The 20512-nt window shown below is 40.0% G+C and overlaps 1 long non-coding RNA gene across 2 annotated transcripts in view; it reads right to left on the reverse strand.

Moving 5' to 3' along the window:
• Window positions 1–1360: 1360 nt before the first annotated feature.
• LOC112586232 overlaps window positions 1361–20512 on the reverse strand; it is an 89206-nt gene continuing 70054 nt past the window's right edge. The window contains exon 3 of one of the 2 annotated variants that reach the window (XR_006552405.1): window positions 1361–1852. This is a non-coding gene — a long non-coding RNA (uncharacterized LOC112586232). Of the gene's footprint in view, window positions 1853–12088; window positions 12141–20512 lie in introns of those variants that run through there. The other variant, XR_006552406.1, reaches the window with a different exon arrangement.

Genomic DNA, 20512 nt, shown 5'->3' on the forward strand with positions numbered 1-20512 from the left:
TGTAGGAGTCCAGAAGGCATCCATTGCAACTGATCTAGGAATGAGCAGAAAATGGAAGGGATAACTAAAAACCCTTAAATTTTCCCAGATATTAAGGGGACTTTGGCCCCCAACTGACCAATAGATTATTTGAAATAGACTTCAATTGTTTCCTGCATTTTTTTCCTTTCAATAAGCAGCAGAATTTTCCTCCAGCTGTCAAATATTGTGAAGGGTCTAAGAGTTTACACTGTTTAGAAGCTAAACGTTTCATGAATGCTCGGCCAAAGACACAAACCTCCCGGGTCAGTGACAAAGATTTAGTTACTCAAGACACTGCAAGCAGAGTGAGCCTTAGCATATTTTATAGCAGTTTCTAGAGTCCCAGTTTCCAGAGGGCCACACAAAGGCTGAATAACAACTGCACACGTGATGGGTTACAACACAGGAAAGAAACCTGAGCTAAGGGAATTCAAATCTTTTGTTATGACCAGTAAGTAAGCCTGCCTTCTGTGTCAAAGGGAGACATTATCTGTCTTTCAAGGCTATTCCTATACAAACATCCAAGTAAAAATGGTGAGCAAAAATGGCAGTCAGTGGCTCTGCTCACAAGATCTTCAGAAACATGAGACAACCATAGTTTTCCCAACAATAACCATTCCTCATCTGGTGAAATTTTTCATGAGTGAGCCATTCCATCGCCCACTCTGATTAATCTGACCACAAGGACTGGAACCAGATCCATTTGATTTGTTCCATACAACATCTCATTAGAGCTCCTGGGGCAGGATGAGAGAAACTGGTGGTACTGACCTCAACCAGGCTCCTTGGGTCCTGCAACCAAACAGCTTAACAAATACCACAGATTTTTAAGGTCTGTCTTACAAAGTGTATGAGTCAGTTGGGCTGCCATCACAAAGTACAGGCATAACTCTGAGATATTGTAGGTTAAGTTCCAGACCACCACAATAAAGCAAATGTTGCAATAAAGTGAGTCACAGGAATCTTTTGGTTTCCCAGTGCTTATAAAAAGTTGTGTTCTATGCTGCAGTCTTTTAAGTGTGTGATAGCAGTATGTCTAAAAGAAATGTACATACCATAATTTTAAAATGCTCTGTTGGTATAAATAGACTTAGGACTTCCATGGTAGCTCAGCTGGTAAAGAATCTGCCTGCAATGAAGGAGACCCCAGTTTGATTCCTGGGTTGGGAGGATCCACTGGAGAAGGAACAGGTTACCCACTCCAGTATTCTTGGGCTTCCCTGGTGGCTCAGCTGACAAAGAATCCACCTGCAATGCCAGAAACCTGGGTTCTATCCCTGGGTTGAGAAGATCCCCTGGAGAAGGGAATGGTTACCCACTCCAGTATTCTGGCCTGGAGAATCCCATAGACTATTCCATGGGGTTGCAAAGAGTCAGATATGACTGAGAGACTTTCACTTGATTGGTAAAAAATGCTAAAGCAATTATAACAGTAACATCAAAGATCACTGATCAATCACAGATCACCATAACAAATATACTAATAGTGAAAAATTTGAACTATTGTGAGAATTATCAAAATGTTATACAGAGACACGAAGTGAGCAAATGCTACTGGGAAAATGGTGTTGACAAATGGGTTGCCACAAACTTTCCATCTGTAAAAAACATGTCTGCAAAGTGCAATACAATGAAGTATGTCTTTTTACCACAGACCTCATGGCTCAAGCAACAGAAATTTATTTTCTCACATTTCTGGAGGCTAGATGTCCAAGATCCAGGTGTCAGTAGGTTTGGTTTCTTCTGAGGCATCTCTGCTAGGCTGGCAGATGGCTAACTTTTCACATGGCCTTTCCTCTGTGTATTTTCATCCCTGGTGTCTCTCCCTCTTCTTGAAAAGATACCAGTAATACTGTATTAGAGCCCCACCTCATTTTAACTCAAAGAGCTCTTTAAAATTTTATTTCAAAATACAGTCACATCATGCAGCACTGGGGGTTAGGACTTCAACCTATGAACTAGATTGGGGGAGGTGGTGGGAACACAACTCAGCCCATGACAGAAAATAAGGTAGATTTCCCCTTAATTTTATGTATTGATCTTTCCACTTGTCCAGAGGCCTTAATCCAGATACAGCAGGATGATTAGTGAGTGACCTACTGGTGGTCATTAGTATTAGTGATCACAGACTCTGTGCTGGTGCATAAGGATAATTCTATCATCTATGGCAATTCTGGTCAATGCCTAGAATACAATGCCTAATACAATACTAATACAAATGCCTTCCAGGGCTTCAGCTAAAGTCAGGGACAAATTTCTCCACGATTTTTTTTTCTTTTTACCCCCAGCATTACTGAGATATAATTGACATATAACACTGCATAGGTTTAAGGTGCACAACTGGTTGATTTGATACACTTACAGATTTTAAAATGATTGCCACCATAGTGTTAGCTAATGTCTCCATCATGTCACACAATTACCATTTCTTTTTGTGATGAGAACTTTAAAGATTTACTATCTAACAACTTTTATATATATAATACATTATGGCTAACTATAATCACCATGCCATACGTGAGCTCCCCAGAAATTATTCATTTTATAATTGGGAGTTTTTACTTTTTGATCAAAATCTCCCCATTTCCCCCACATCTCAGGCTCTGGTAACCACCATTCTACTCTCTGTTCTAAAGACAAGAAATAACAAGTGTTGGCAAGGATATGGAGGAAAGGGAATCCTTAAGTACTATTGGTCAGAATGTAAAGTGGTACAGTTACTATGGACAACAGTATGGAAGTTCCTTGAAAAACTAAAGCTAAAACTACCATGGGATCCAGCAATTCCATCCATGGATATATATACAAAGAAAATGAATTTGAAGAGATATCTATACTTCTATGTTTTTACTGCAGCATTATTCACAATAGGCAAGATATGGAACAATGTAAGTGTTCATCAATGGATGAATGGATGAAAGAAAATTTAGAGATGAGAAAGAAGGAAATCCTGACACTCATGGCAACATAGATGGACCTGGATCTTGAGGGCATTATGCTAAGTGAAGTTAAGTCAGAAAGAGAAAGGCAGATACTATATGATATCAGTGATGGGTGGAATCTCAGTACTTTTTCTAACTGGATGACTGCCATCAGGATACATGTAGATAATGAGTAAGCTATCTCTCCAGGAAGCTGCACAGAGAAAGTGACAGGAGAGACCACCACAGCCGTCCGAGGACCACCTGATCTACTGACGCTTCTTTAAACACTAGAAGGTCTCAGATGATAACCTCAAAGGTAAGCGTAGCTGTATTTGCAGGAAGGAGGCAAATTAATGCCTGACTTCCACACCAGAAGCTCGGAAAGGAAATGCTGTTTACAGTTGTTGGCCCTATATTAGTTTGAGGAGCACAGATTGATAGTGCCTCCAAGGTAGCCTCATCTCTAGCTGATGGACCTGAGGGTTCACAGTTCAGTTCCATAACTAAGTCCAGACCTTTATTTTGTAGTTATTGTGTAAAGGCAGCCAGCACAATCCATCATTCTACCCTTTACCACCAAGGTGAGGGAATTTGTGGGCCTCATAGAATTGACTGGGTAACAGGTACAGGAATGGGGCTTGGGCAGACACTCATGGGTGGTGATAGATGTTTTGCATGGAAGGTACAAAAACTGGACCATCCCCTGCTGTTTCTAATAAGCTTCTTAGTAAGATTAAGAGGAGTTAATCTCAAGGTCAAATTATACTGAGAGCTGTCTGGCAGAGGATGGCAGATCCACAAACAAGTTAAATATTATTTCAACCATTTAGGAAAACAACACCAGGTCATTTCTCCTTTGTGAGAAAGTCTCCAGGGCTGATTCTAAAAGAAATATGGAGAATGGCATTGAAACATGTATAATATCATATATGAAACAAATCGCCAGTCCACGTTCGATGCATGATACAGGATGCTTGGGGCTGGTGCACTGGGATGACCCAGAAGGATGGGATGGGGAGGGAGGTGGGAGGGGGGTTCAGGATGAGGAACACGTGTACACCCGTGGCAGATTCATGTTAATGTATGGCAAAACCAATACAATATTGTAAAGTAATTAGCCTCCAATTAAAATAAATAAATTTATATTTTAAAAAATTAAAAAATAAAAGAAATATGATTATTAGTGTCTGTCCTCTCCTGCATCATGTAGCGTCTGAGCAATTCCATTTCCAGATGTCAAAATTACTGTTTTCCTTCTACTGCCACAAAATCCATGTGTTTCATTCCAGTAGTTCTAAGTTTACCTTCTCCCAATCATGCCTAGACTGTTCATCTATAAGAGTTAGGCCAAACAGGGACAAGAGCATTCCTAAAGAATTTACAGAGACCCATTATGTCCCTGCTTTGGCCCTCATGAGACTGTGGAGGAGAACTCGGCCAGCAGGTATACTCAGCTGAATGGTCATTCCAATTATGACCACGGACCATGTCAATTCCACAGGAGAATGTAGATGGCTGAACCAGCATTACGTTTGAATACAGTAGCCCCTCTTTTGGCTAAGCTATACCAGGAAAATGTACAAATCAGGCCAACCTCGGGTTGCAATTAAGGTAAAGAAAGGAGCATCATGTCCAGAAAAGGCCAGGTTGGAATCCCAAGTTTTCAAAATTGGCTTTAGAACCACCACCCTGTCCTGGATCATATCTCAGCCTTAGTTCCCTAAGGTTGCCATAACTAATGATCACAAACTTGGTGGTTGAAAACAGCAGAAATTTATTCTCTCACAGTTCTGGAGATTAAATGTCTAAAATCAAGGTATCAGCAGGATCATGCTCCCTCTGAAAAATCTAGGAAAGAATCCTTCCTTGCCTCTTCTAACTCTGTTGGCTCCCGGTATTACTTGGCTTATCACAGCACAACTCCAATTTCTGCATCCAACTCCACAGGGCCCTCCTCAGTGTGAAGCTCTCTATGTTCTCTGTGTCCAAACCTTCTAATAAAAACACCAGTCATTGAATTTAGTACCCACTGTAAATATAGGATGATTTTATCTTAAGATTCAAAATTATATGTGCAAAGACCCATTTTTTCCTAATAAGTTCACATCCTAAGGTTCCAGATAGACATGACTGTTTAGGAAATACAATTCAACTGAGTATCCCCTAGAGGAAGGCATGGCAACCCACTCCAGTATTCTTGCCTGGAGAATCCCATCCCACAGAGGAGCCTAGTGGGATGCAGTCCATGAGGTCACAAAGAATCAGACATGACTAAAGCAACTCAGCATGCCCAGGGAACATGCAAGAAAAAATAACACCTTTCTAGGGACAGCCATATTCAGTGACAAAACAGAGTTACAGATGGACCAGTGGGGACCAGGAGGAGGTAAGAGGTAAAAAATCAGAATAGTTTTTCAGCCAGTGTATCAAGAATATAAGAGGTAAAAGGCATCACAGGCAGCTCAGTGGTAAAGAATTTGCCTGCCAATGCAAGAGATGAGGGTTAGATCCCTGGGTCAGGAAGATCCCCTGGAGAAGGAAATGGCAACCCACTCCAGTATTCTTGCCTGGGAAATTCTATGGACAGGGGAGCCTGGTGGGCTACCATTCATGGGGGCACAGAGAGTCAGACACAACTTAGGGACTAAAACACACATACAAAAAAGGTAAAAATCAGAATAGGTTTTGGACCAGTATTTGAAGGAGTAAATTAAATAAAACCATTCTAGCTAGGCTCACACATTTACAGGAATCTCTATTAATTGACGGCCATATTGAGTCAGCAACTTTATTTCAAGAGTCTTTGTAAGGATAAGGTTTCTCTGATGGGGGTAATTATCACTTTATAATAAAAAGCTGAGATGCCACTGGGGCCAGCTCATTTATGCTCTAGGATACTCCATTTTCACTTGACAAAGGGGAGTACTGGGCCCTTCCCACACTTGAAGTTCGAGTCTAATTTCTTCAACCCAAAATGAGACTATCAGACCAGAGAGTGACAAGGGCTCCTGGGATCAGGCATTCGACTTCTATAAGACCACTGAAGCAAGCTAACTGTTGCATTTTGAAAAGTTGCCTGCTAGCTGTGTCATGGAGATAACAAATATAAAACCCAAAGGATGCCTCTGAATGAAGGCTGGCTCCCATTGCCAGAGGCAAACCATCAAAATAATCAGTCACAGAAACATTTAGCTCAAAAGGATCACTAGGTTACAGAGCCCTAAAGTTATTATCAGCATTTCTCCACACACAGCTGTTGCTGATTGGCAGGCTCCTCTCTGGCACTCATGACACAGAGATACACAGGCATATGGTACATTAATTACTACTATACATTCAGATCAGAATCTGCAACAGTGGAACACTGAATTGGCTAATAAAATGAGTCCCATGGGATTACATTGGCTTTCTATCACTACCATGGAATAAGTCCCATGAGGTTGCATTATCTTCCTATGACTGTGGAACTTGCCCAAACCCCATCAATTCAAGTTGGATGCGCCTACCAACATGAGGGTTTCCCTGGTGGCTCAGATGGTACAGAAGCTGCCTGCAATGCGGGAGACCTGGGTTCGATCCCTGGGTCAGGAAGTTCCCTGGGAGAAGGGAATGGCAGCCCACTCCAGTAGTCTTGCCTGGAGAATTCCATGGACAGAGGAGCCTGGTGGGCTACAGTCCATGGGTTCACAAAGAGTTGGACACGACTGAGAAACTACACTTTCACTTTCACCAACATGAGAGGCTTCCCAGGTGGCACAGTGGTAAAGTATCCACTTGCCAAGACGAGATGCAGAAGACACAGTTTCGATCTCTGAGCTGGGAAGATCCTCTGGAGGGTACTCTTGTGCAGAAAATCCCATGGACAGAGAAGTCTAGTGGGCTGCAATCCATGAGGTCACAGAGAGTCAGACACAACTGAGCAAATGAGCACACACACACACACACACACACCCAATATGGGACAAAGTAGAATAACATTTGATTGCCTGTCACCAACAAATCTATAAAACTTTGAGTCCCTCCCATTTCTGAAGCTCCCCATTATACTCAGAGAAGGGCTGCAGAGGCAGGCATCAGCCTGGCGGGGACTCACTTCCTATTACATAGATAGCCATCTTTCGTGTCCTCACATGCAAGGAGTAGCAAGGGAGCAGTTTTTCCTTCTGTATAAAAGGGTTTCTTTTATAAGTACACTAATCCCCACCTCCAAATATCATCATTCAGTTCAGTTCAGTTCAGTCACTCAGCTGTGTCTGACTCTTTGCGACCCCATGAACCACAGCAGACAGGCCTCCCTGTCCATCACCAACTCCCAGAATCCACCTAAACCCATGTCCATTGAGTCGGTGATGCCATCCAACCATCTCATCCTCTGTCATCCCCTTCTCCTCCTGCCTTCAATCTTTCCCAGCATCAGGGTCTTTTCAAATGAGTCAGCTCTTCACATCAGGTGGCCAAAGTATTGGAGTTTCAGCTTCAGCATCAGTCCTTCCGATGAACACCCAGGACTGATTTCCTTTAGGATGGACTGGTTGCATCTCCTTGCAGTCCAAGTGACTCTCAAGAGTCTTCTCCAACACCACAGTTCAAAAGCATCAATTCTTCGGCATTCAACTTTCTTTGTAGTCCAGTTCTCACATCCATACATGACCACTGGAAAAAACATAGCCTTGACTAGGCGGACATTTGTTGATAAAGTAATATCTCTGCTTTTTAATATGCTGTCTAGGTTGGTCATAACTTCTCTTCCAAGGACTAAGTTTCTTTTAATTTCATGGCTGCAATCACCATCTGCAGTGATTTTGGAGCCCAAAAAAACAAAGTCTGACACTGTTTCCACTGTTTCCCCATCTATTTCCCATGAAGTGATGGGACCAGATGCCATGATCTTAGTTTTCTGAAAGTTGAGCTTTAAGCCAACTTTTTCACTCTCCTCTTTCACTTTCATCAAGAGGCTCTTTAGTTCCTCTTAGTTTCTGCCATAAGGGTGATGTCATCTGCATATCTGAGGTTATTGATATTTCTCCCAGCAATCTTGATTCCAGCTTGTGCTTCATCCAGCCCAGTGTTTCTCATGATGTACTCTTCATGTAAGTTAAATAAGCAGGGTGACAATATACAGCCTTGATGTACTCCTTTTCCTATTTGGAACCAGTCTGTTGTTCCATGTCCAGTTCTAACTGTTGCTTCCTGACCTGAATACAGATTTCTTCAAGAGGCAGGTCAGGTGGTCTGGTATTCCCATCTCTTTCAGAATTTTCCACAGTTTGTGGTGATCCACACAGTCAAAGGCTTTGGCATAGTCAGTAAAGCAGAAATAGATGTTTTTCTAGAATTCTCTTGCTTTTCCATGATCCAGCAGATGTTGGCAATTTGATCTCTGGTTCCTCTGCCTTTTCTAAAACCAGCTTGAACATCTGGAAGTTCACGGTTCACGTATTGCTGAAGCCTGGCTTAGAGAATTTTGAGCATTACTTTACTAGCATGTGAGATGAGTGTGGTAGTTTGAGCATTCTTTGGCATTGCCTTTCTTTGGGATTGGAATGAAAACTGACCTTTTCCAGTCCTGTGGCCACTGCTGAGTTTTCCAAATTTGCTGGCACATTGAGTGCAGCGCTTTCACAGCATCATCTTTCAGGATTTGAAATAGCTCCACTGGAATTCCATCACCTCTACTAGCTTTGTTCGTAGTAATGATTTCTAAGGCCCACTTGACTTCACATTCCAGGATGTCTGGCTCTAGCTCAGTGATCACACCATCATGATTATCTGGGTCATGAAGATCTTTTTTGTACAGTTCTTCTGTGTATTCTTGCCACCTCTCCTTAATATCTTCTGCTTCTGTTAGGTCCATACCATTTCTGTCCTTTATCAAGCCCATCTTTGCATGAAATGTTCCCTTGGTATCTCTAATTTTCTTGACGAGATCTCTAGTCGTTCTCATTCTATTGTTTTCCTCTATTTCTTTGCACTGATCGCTGAGGAAGGCTTTCTTTTCTCTCCTTGCTATTCTTTGGAACTCTGCATTCAAGTGCGTATATCTTTCCTTTTCTCTTTTGCTTTTCACTTCCCTTCTTTTCACAGCTATTTGTAAAGCCTCCTCAGACAACCATTTTGCTCTTTTGCATTTCTTTTTCTTGGGGATGGTCTTGATTCCTGTCTCCTGTACAATGTCAAGAACCTCCTTCCATAGTTCATCAGGCACTCTGTCTATCAGATCTAGTCCCTTAAATCTATTTCTCACTTCCACTGTATAATCATAACGGATTTGATTTAGGTCATACCTGAATGGTCTAATGGTTTTCCCCACTTTCTTCAATTTAAGTCTGAATTTGGCAATAAGGAGTTCATGATCTGCGCCAGAGTCAGCTCCCGGTCTTGTTTTTGCTGACTGTATAGAGCTTCTCCATCTTTGGCTGCAGAGAATATTATCAACCTGATTTCAGTGCTGACCATCTGGTGATGACCATGTGTAGTGTCTTCTCTTGTGTTGTTGGAAGAGGGTGTTTGCTATGATCAGTGCGCTCTCTTGGCAGAACTCTATTAGCCTTTGCCCTGCTTCATTCTGTATTCCAAGGCCAAATTTGCCTGTTACCAGGTATTTCTTGACTTCCTACTTCTGCATTCCAGTCCCCTATAATGAAAAGGACATCTTTGGGGCTTAAATTTCAACATATGAATTTTAGGGGGACACAAACATACAATAAGTACCCTGCATATATGTAGCTTCCTTAAGCCCCAGTTCCCACAGGGTGATGAAAGTAGGGCTAGGTGACACCTGTATATGGGTTGCGTTATAGGAAAGAAACTTTTAGTTCAGTTTTGGAACTTTTTATAATGAGCAAGAGGGAGACTTTTACTGCCTTTCATTCAAGAGGGAGACACTATGTCTATCTTCCAAGGCTCACAAGACATGCAGAGAATACAGGAGACCATAGAGAGTTGGGTTGACACCAACACCCACCTACGCTTTTTTTCTTCTTAAAGATAATCTGTCTTTTTTTATTACTTTTATTTATGAAATGTATGTATTCATAAGTCTTCTTGGGAAAGGGCACTCATCAAGGGCCAAAAGGATAAATTCTCTCCAGTGTGTCTCGAGTGTGCTAAGGATATATGTATATGAATCAAGAAGGATTGGAGCTCAAGAATAGGTGAAAAAAAGAATGTGTGAAACAGATTAGCAGGCAAACAATAGGCATTCTGACCAGGTGAGGGGGTGAAGATCTGGCCACAAATGTGGCAGAAATGACAGAATTTAAGACATGACATACAGGGTGGGAAAAGAAATCTAGCAAACATATGAGGTAAAATAACATGGGCTTCTCATTAGTATTATGAAAGCAATGGATTGGCTTTCTTTTAATAAACAAAGCTTGTTTTCTAAAGCTAAGTGACACTTGACCTCTGATTTTGGTTGTAATAAGATACTTTATAAAATATTTCAGCAACTCAATTCTAGCTTGAGTTTCATATTACTATTTTAAAATCTAATACATCTGCTGAAACAAATGAAATTGAGATACCAAAATATCCTTTCTTGTTCCACTGATATTTCTTTTTTAAACACACATACATATACATTCACATTGTAATATGCACATTTTAGCACAATTTACAATACTAAGAAATAACAGAAATTAATTTATATTTTATTAATGTAAATTAGGATTGAAATATTAAGAAATATTAATGACACATTGAAAGAGGTTGTATCTTTTTTTTCTTTCATCCTTCCTTCCAACCTTAAAATGTAAACAAGGTAAATACAATTTTTCTGAGATAACGAAACTGAGGTCCAGAGTTGTTAACCAGATCTAATTTTCCTGACAGTTAATCCAATGTTCCAATCACTATATCATGATTTTGGAAAATCAGTTTATAATATCACTAGTTTTGTGGTATAAGTTACTAAACATTAACATGTACAGCAAATGATTATACCACTGATCATATATGGATACATTGTCCCATGACAGTAGTGTCCAATGCACAAGGTCTGTTAAAAATCTGCTTTATATTAGTGATTCATGGACCATTAAAATACAAACACAACCATATTTTAGGGAGTGATCACTTCACAGCAATTTCACCATACCACATATGAAACACTTTTTGGTCATTAAACATTTCAGTCAGTTCAGTTCAGTCGCTCAGTCGTGTCTGACTCTTTGCGACCCCATGGACTGCAGCATGCCAGGCCACCTTGTCCATCACCAACTCCCAGAGTTTTTACTCAAACTCATGTCCATTGAGTCAGTGATGCCATCCAACCATCTCATCCTCTGTCGTCCCCTTCTCCTCCTGTCTTCAATCTTTCCCAGTATCAGGGCCTTTTCCAATGAGTCAGTTCTTTGCATCAGGTGGCCAGAGTATTGGAGTATCAGCTTCAACACCAGTCCTTCCAATGAATATTTAGGATTTCCTTTCGATGGACTGGTTGGATCTCCTTGCAGTCCAATGGATTCTCTAGAGTCTTTTCCAACAATTCAAAAGAATCAATTCTTCAGCACTTAGCCTTTTTTATGGTCCAACTCTCACATCCATACATCACCAATGGAAAAACCATAGCCTTGACTAGACGGACCTTTGTTGCCAAAGTAATGTCTCTGCTTTTGAATATGCTATCTAGGTTGGTCATAACTTTCCTTCCAAGGAGTAAGTGTCTTTGAATTTCATGGCTACAATCACCATCTGCAGTGATTTTGGAGTCCCCCAAAATAAAGTCTGACACAGTTTCCACTGTTTCCCCATTTAATTCCAATGAAGTGATGGGACCAGATGCCATGATCTTAGTTTTCTGAATGTTGAGCTTTAAGCCAACTTTTTCACTCTCCTCTTTCACTTTCATCAAGAGGCTTTTTAGTTCCTCTTCACCTTCTGCCATAAGGGTGGTGTCATCTGCATATCTGAGGTTATTGATATTTCTCCCAGCAATCTTGATTCCAGCTTGTGCTTCTTCCAGCCCAGTGTTTCTCATGATGTACTCTGCAGATAAGTTAAATAAGCAGGGCAACAATATACAGCCTTGACGTACTCCTTTTCCTATTTGGAACCAGTTCGTTGTTCCATGTCCAGTTCTAACTGTTGCTTCCTGACCTGCATACAGGTTTCTCAAGAGGCAGGTCAGGTGGTCTGGTATTCCCATCTCTTGAAGAATTTTCCACAGTTTATTGTGATCCACACAGTCAAAGGCTTTGGTATAGTCAATAAAGCAGAAATAGAAATAGTTAAACATTTACTTTTATATTATGTGAACTAGTAAACATCTTTGCCATAAATTATGAAGTATAATTTTCTCAAGAATTTCGAAATGAATGTTTTCTATATATTTTTCAAATTTTATAAAACACCCAAACATTAAATCTAAGTCTGTAATCTGATTTTCCTTAATTTCATGCTTAAAACATGTACTTTCAATTATTTCACTACCTATGTTTCTCAAGACTGTTTTCTGTCAACTCTGCTTGTTTGAATAAAAATCTAAAGAAGCATGAGAAATGTTAAGCTGAATTCAGCTTTAGTTTTTAAAATTCAGTTCAGTATTGCCTTAGAGAGATCATTATGTCTTCTAAATTCATTGCTGATACTGATACTACCATAATTTTTTAAAGCATAATTTTGGACATGTTACTGTCCTACTCTTAAACTTTGGCCTATATTCATACACACACACACATAAATATGCATACTTATATGCATCCCACATGTATGCCAGGTAATGAGTTGTCAATAGCCAGGAACTGCTCATTAATTCTTATTTAGAAAGGGAAGTACTTGTCTCCAAAATCTATCTCACACTCTCGTCCTCTGTATACGTATTTTCTTTTCTTGGATTACCTCCTGTCAGATCCTTTGAACACTGGATTTTGTCACCTCCATTCAAACTATTCTTTTAAAGACTGGAAAAGACCTCTATTTTTCTCAATCCAAACCTTACATGATTCATCATCAACAAATGATTAATGCTGGAAAGGCTGTGAAGAGAAGGGAAAACTTCTACACTCTTGGTGGGAATGCAAATTGATACAACCACTATGGAGAACAGCATTCAGTGCAGTTCAGTTCAGTTGCTCAGTTGTGTCCAACTCTTTTTGACCCCATGGACTGCAGCACACCAGGCTTCCCTATCTGTCACCAACTCCTGGAGCTTACTCAAAGTCACGTCCATCAAGTCAGTGATGCCATCCAACCATCTCATCCCCTGTTGTCCCCTTCTCCTCCTGCCTTCAATCTTTCCTATCATCAGGGTCTTTTCCAATGAGTCAGTTCTTCGCATCAGGTGGCCAAAGTATTGGAGTTTCAGCTTCAGCATCAGTCCTTCCAATTAATATTCAGGACTGATCTCCTTTAGGATGGACTGGTTGGATCTCTTCACTGTCCAAGGGACTCTCAAGTCCTCTCCAATACCACAGTTCAAAAGCATCAGTTCTTTGGTGCTCAGCTTTCTTTATAGTCCAACTCTCATATCCATACACGACTACTGGAAAAACCATAGCTTTGACTAGACGGACCTTTGTTGAAGAACAGAATGGGGGTTACTTAAAAAACTATGCAGCTATCATATGACCCTGAAATCCCACTCCTGGGCATATAATATATGTGGAGAAAAACATGGTCTGAAAGGATGCGTGCACCCTGATGTTCATTGCAGCACTGTTTACAATAGCCAAGACATGGAAGCAACCTAAATGTCCATCAACAGAGGAATGGATAAAGATGTGGCACATATATACAATGGAATATCACTCAACCATAAAAAGAGTGAAATAATGCCATTTGCAGCAACATGGATGGAATTAGAGATTGTAAAACAAAGAGAAGTCAGTCAGACAGAGAAGAGGAAATATTGTAGGACATCCCTTACATCCAGAATCTAATCAGAAATTATACAAATGAACGTATTTACAAAATAGAAACAGACTCACAGACCTAGAGAATGAACTATGATTGCCAGAGGAAGGATGGGAGAAGAGATAGTTAGGGAGTTTGGGATCGACCAGTACACACTGCTATATTTAAAATAGATAACCCACAAGGACCTACTGTATAGCACAGGGAACTCAATGTTATGTGGCAGCCCAGATGGGAAGGAAGTTTAGGGGAGAACATGTACGTGTATGGCTCAGGCCCTTTGTTGTCTGCATGAAACGATCAACAACGTTGCTAATTGGCTATACTCCAATACAAAATAAAAACTTAAAAAATAAGATTAAAACTAAAATATTTTGTAAAATGTACTGTGTACTGGCCCAGTTGATCTCCCCTTTCTCCGTGAAACACTTTCTCTTGTCTTCTGAGGCAGCTCACTCCACTCCTTCTCTTCCCATCATAGCGATTGTTTTCTCCTAGTCTCCTTTGCTGGTTTCTTCTCATCTAAGTGCTGAAGTGTCCTAGGGCTCAGTCTGAAGCTCTTCTCTATTTGATCTCACTCCTCAGTGATCTCTCCCAGACTCATGGCTTTGCACATTACACACATTGACAACTTCCTATATTCATGTCCCAAGTCTGGATTTATTCCCTAAATGTCAGAATTTCACATGTAACTGTCTACTTCATCCCTCTATTTGGTTATTTGTCACCTTCAACTTAAATATCATATAGATTTCTCAAATTTAACATGTCCTAAATTGAAATCTTTATCATCCCATTAACATCTCTTCCCCTAAAGTTTTTCTCAACCTAGTAAATAAAAATCCACCTTTCAAATTTCTCAAGCCATAGTTCTTAAGGTCATTCTAGACTCCACTCTTTCTCTTATGCTCTACATCTATTTCACTGACATATTTTATCAGTATCTTCCTCTGTTAACACCTAATTCCAAGACACCACTCTCTTTTTCTCTCTCACCTAGAGTAGTAAATATCCTTCTAACTGATCTCCCTGCTCATTTCTCTCCTTCAGTAGCTCCTTCTTGCATTCATAGCAAAAGTTATAATTCTCAAAATGTCTCTCAGGTGTTGGACGATTTGACCCCCTACTTCTGTGCCTACATGCACTTTCATCCCACTGATATCAGTCTGAGATATCCCTAAGTAATTAAGCTGAATTTTAAACAGAGGAATGGAAATTTCAATAGCCAGACAAGGAGTCATGGGTGGAGAGGGGCTGCTGTTTTAAGTAGGCATTCTCACTGATAGGAGGACATTTGATCAGAGATCCAAGAGAGATGTGGCAGTAAGAAATGTGGCCCTCTGGGAGAAGACTGTTTCTTCCAAGTGAACAGTTAAGTGCAAAGGTCCTGGGGCAGCAACGTGCTTGGTAAGTTGGAGGAACAGAAAGAAGCTGAAGACTGAAAGCTCAACCAAGGTAAAATGACTGTATTTAACAGCCCAGGTAAAATGTTTTGGAGGTTCTATCTGCTTTGGTGTTCAAAAGAGGAAATATGAAGGAAAAAATCATTGCACTAACAAATGTTTATTATGTAACTCTTGTAGCCAAAGCACATGCCTAGACACAAGACATATCATTAGACTAAAGTGATGTTTCCTTCACAAGACACAAAATCTACTTTGTAGAGAAGACAAGTATTAAATAACAGGATTCAGTAAATGTTTTGAGGTTGTGCAGCAACAAAGAAGATTTCAAAAGGAGACCTGAATCTGAATACTGGTGTAAATAAACTCAGATATGTAGATAACAACACCCTCATGGCAGAAAGTGAAGAGGAACCAAAGAGCTTCTTGATGAAAGTGAAAGAGGAGAGTGAAAAAGTTCCTTGAAACTCAACATTCAGAAAACTAAGATCATGGCATTCGGTCCCATCACTTCATGGCAAATAGATGGGGAAACAATGGCAACGGTGACAGACTTTATTTTCTTGGGCTCCAAATTCACTGTGGATGGTGATTGCAGCCTTGAAATTAAAAGACTCCTTGGAAGAAAAGTATGACCAACCTAGATAGCATATTAAAAAGCAGAGACATGACTTTGCCAACAAAGGTCCATCTAGTCAAAGCTATAGTTTTTCCAGTAGTCATGTATGGTTGTGAGAGTTGGACTATAAAGATGGCTAAGTGCTGAAGAACTGATGCTTTTGAATTGTTGGAGAAGACTCTTGAGAGTCCCTTGAACTGCAAGGAAATCAAACCAGTCAATGCTAAAGGAAATCAATCCTGAATATTCATTGGAAAGACTGATGCTGAAGCTGAAACTCCAGTTTTGGCCACCGATGCGAAGAACCGACTCATTGGAAAAGACCCTGATGCTGGGAAAGATTGAAGGCAGGAGGAGAAGGGGACGACAGAGGATGAGATAGTTGGATGGCATCACCAACTCAATGGACATGAGTTTTAGCAAGCTCCGGGAGTTGGTGATGGACAGGGAAGCCTGGCATGCTATATTCCATGGGGTTGCAAAGACTGGAACACAACTAAGTGATGAACAACAAATGGTTTAAAAAATTAATAAACAGAAATCTCAGTCAAATAGGGTTGGGAGAACTTTCATGCCCTATAAGGATAACAGAGTCAACAGGAAAGAAACCCTGCTTCTTTCCTGGAAAGAACGCAATGAAATGCCATATTCTGTTTACTAGATAGTCCCCCCAACTTCCTTCTCCTCTCCATAAAAGTGTTTTCCTCCTGCCATGTAGGCACTTGCATGTGGGCCATGTCTCACCATGGCCACGATGATAGACAGTGGTGTGTACATGCATGTCCACTCAGTCTTGTCCCACTCTTTGTGACCCCGTGGACTGTAGCCCAGTAGGCTCCTTTGTCCATGGTATTTCCCCCACAAGAATACTGGAGTGGGTTGCCATTTCCTTCTCCAAGGGATCTTCCCGACCCAAGGATCGAACCTGAGTCTCTTGTGTTGGCAGGTGGATTCTTTAACACTAGAGTCACCTGGGAAGCCCCACAGACAGTTAGGTTTGGGTTAGTACCCTTTCTTGCTCCTTAATCTCTGAAGCTTCAATTTCCTCCTCTGAAAGAAGTGGGTAATTGAACATTCTTATAGGGTTCTTGTGAGGCTTCTGGTGAGGAAGTTCACATGATACTGTTATAGAAAGCACTTAATTTTATATATTAATAGTAGTCAATCTGTGAAGATAGATTTTAAACATCTTAAAGACTCTTAACAATGTACCTATCTCAGAGGAGGGAGCTCCCATAATGTAACTTACTGTCAAAAAATTGTATAATAACCTAATGAAGCAATGTTTGCCTAAAGCTTTGTTTCATTGCTAATGTAACAGAATAAAAACTAAGAAATAATGGATCTTCTGATGTATTTGCTGGCAAAATCCTTATTGCAGTATTTTCCTTTCATCTCATACAAAAATGAACAGGAAAGGTTTTATTATGTATTCTGGAATTTGGACAATTTAAGTGGGATAAGTTTCAGTGCTGAGAAATAGATTTGTGACAACCAACCTTATCCATCATTATGTACCACAAACTTCACACTCAAAAGTATCAATAGCACCATAGTATGTTTCATTTTATAGAATTATGTGCAATAATAGCCTTTAATTCTCTATATTTTAAAATTTTGAGTCAGAGAAGAGCACTATCATCATATTAAGAAATATTTACCAAGATAAAAACATCAACATCGTGAGCACAGAAAGCTGACCCATTCAAAAAGATGATCATCTACTTCTGAAGCAAAATACTGAAATCAGGCAGCTAAGTGACATAGAAATACAAACAGCAGGTGAAAATGAGTCCTGGCCAGATAGAAACCGCAAATCTACTTCAAACATTTTGATAAAGGAACCTAAAGATTCTAAATTTTAGGTCAAGATAATGGACTTCTTCCCTCTTGAGAGAATATTATATGGCAGAAAACCAATTTTCAAAGAGTAAACAACCCCTAACCTCAAATATGCAGATGACACCACCCTTATGGCAGAAAGTGAAGAGAAACTCAAAAGCCTCTTGATGAAAGTGAAAGTGGAGAGTGAAAAAGTTGGCTTAAAGCTCAACATTCAGAAAACGAAGATCATGGCATCCGGGCCCACCACTTCATGGGAAATAGATGGGGAAACAGTGGAAACAGTGTCAGACTTTATTTTGGGGGGCTCCAAAATCACTGCAGATGGTGACTGCAGCCATGAAATTAAAAGACGCTTACTCCTTGGAAGAAAAGTTATGACCAACCTAGATAGCATATTCAAAAACAGAGACATTACTTTGCCAACAAAGGTTCGTCTAGTCAAGGCTATGGTTTTTCCAGTGGTCATGTATGGATGTGAGAGTTGGACTGTGAAGAAGGCTGAGCGCCGAAGAATTGATGCTTTTGAACTGTGGTATAGGAGAAGACTCTTGCGAGTCCCTTGAACTGCAAGAGATCCAACCAGTCCATTCTTAAGGAGATCAGCCCTGGGATTTCTTTGGAGCGAATGATGCTGAAGCTGAAACTCCAGTACTTTGGCCACCTCATGTGAAGAGTTGACTGATTGCAAAAGACTCTGATGCTGGGAGGGATTGGGGGCAGGAGGAGAAGGGGACGACAGAGGATGAGATGGCTGGATGGCATCACTGACTTGATGGACGTGAGTTGGAGTGAACTCCGGGAGTTGGTGATAGACAGGGAGGCTTGGCGTGCTGCGATTCATGGGGTCACAAAGAGTCGGACACGACTGAGCGACTGATCTGATCTGATACTCCTTGGAAGGAAAGTTATGACCAACCTAGATAGCATATTCAAAAGCAGAGACATTACTTTTCCAACAAAGGTCCATCTAGTCAAGGTTATGGTTTTTCCAGTGGTCATGTATGGATGTGAGAGTTGGACTGTGAAGAAAGCTGAGCGCCGAAGAATTGATGCTTTTGATCTGTAGTGTTGGAAAAGACTCTTGAGAGTCCCTTGGACTGCAAGGAGATCCAAACAGTCCATCCTAAAGGAGAGCAGTCCTGTGTGTTCATTGGAAGGACTGATGCTGAGGCTGAATCTCCAATACTTTGGCCACCTCATGAGAAGAGTTGACTCATTGGAAAAGACCCTGATTCTGGGAGGGATTAGGAGAAGGAGAAGAAGGGGATGACAGACGATGAGATGGCTGGGTGGCATCACCGACTCGATCAACATGAGTCTGTGTGAACTCCGGGAGTTGGCGATGGACAGGGAGGCCTGGCGTGCTGCGATTCATGGGGTCGCAAAGAGTCAGACATGACTCAGTGACTGAACTGAACTGAACTGAATGGTGGAGAATAGGTGAGCACAGGATTTATCAACAGATACAATACAGTAACCAATCTCTGAAATTCAAAAAGCAGATATAAACATGGGGAAGAAGCCATAATTCAGAGAAATATGTTCAAAGCTCCTGCTACAGTTATTGATTTGTCAAATTCTTGGATTTCTTACAGTATATAAAATTTGATATTATATTAAAGGCATTAAGATAAATATCTTTCATATTCTCTTGTTATTTGCTATCTTTTTCAATGTACAAATTTTCTCCTTTCCTTTTGAGGTTTTCCTTGGTATAGAAATATTTTTTCTATTTTTGCAATCATAGTTTAATTTTTTGGCAAACTATAGAATTCTCAGTAAAAAGTTTTGAAGACATGCTATACTAATCTGACTTTCATTGAGTAAGCATTACTATAGTACACCATGAATGTAATGGTTCATATTAATTTAACAGAGAATAGGTAATATCTGGCTAAATGCAAGACCAAATGTACACAATTAAATTACATGAAAACATCTATGTCATATTTAATCTGTTAAAAATTACCTGTAAAAATCACTCCAACAAAATTTGTGTTTTTTGTAGTAATATAGTTTTGTTTCTCTTATGGTGTCACCATTGAGACCAATTTTGACCAATTGTAGTCAAAAGGACTTTTCTTCACAATATATTGTTACATATTATACACAATAGTTTAAGCATTTTTCTTAAAATCAACATATAGTAGATGTTTGGAGTGGCACTGAGTTTATAATTCATTTTAATAACAAAAGAAACTACTTGAAATGTAGTTTTAAGCCATAAAATATGTGCTGTCCTCAAAATATATAATATATTTTAAATGTTAGAGTGTTTTTATCATTAAAGAAGAAACCATTCTATTGACTTTAGATACCATGGGTATTTTAATACCTAAAATACTAGTTATTGTTTTCTCCAAATGCAATTTCCATAGAAACAGCATATTTTTTAAATTTATTATTTAATTGAAGGATAATTGCTTTACAGAATTTTGTTGTTTTCTGTCAAATCTCAACATGAATCAGCCATACATATACATATACCTCCTCCCTTTTGAACCTCCCTCCCCTCTCCTTTCCATCCCACCCCTCTAGGTTGATACAGAGCCCCTGTTTGAGTTTCCTGAGACATACAGCAAATTTCCATTGGTGATCTATTTTACATATGGTAATGTAAGATTCCATGTTACTCTCTCCATACATCTCACCCTCTCCTCCCCTCTCCCCATGTCCATAAGTCTATTCTTTATGTCTGTTTCTGCATTGCTGCCCTGTAAATAAATTCTTCAGTACCATTTTTCTAGATTCTGTATATATGCAACAGAATACAATATTTATCTCTCTCTTTTGATTTACTTCACTCTGTATAATAGGTTCTAGGTTCATCCACCTCAGTAGAACTG

This window comes from Bubalus bubalis, chromosome 7, assembly GCF_019923935.1.
Source record: "Bubalus bubalis isolate 160015118507 breed Murrah chromosome 7, NDDB_SH_1, whole genome shotgun sequence".
Classification (NCBI taxonomy): Eukaryota; Metazoa; Chordata; class Mammalia; order Artiodactyla; family Bovidae; genus Bubalus; species Bubalus bubalis.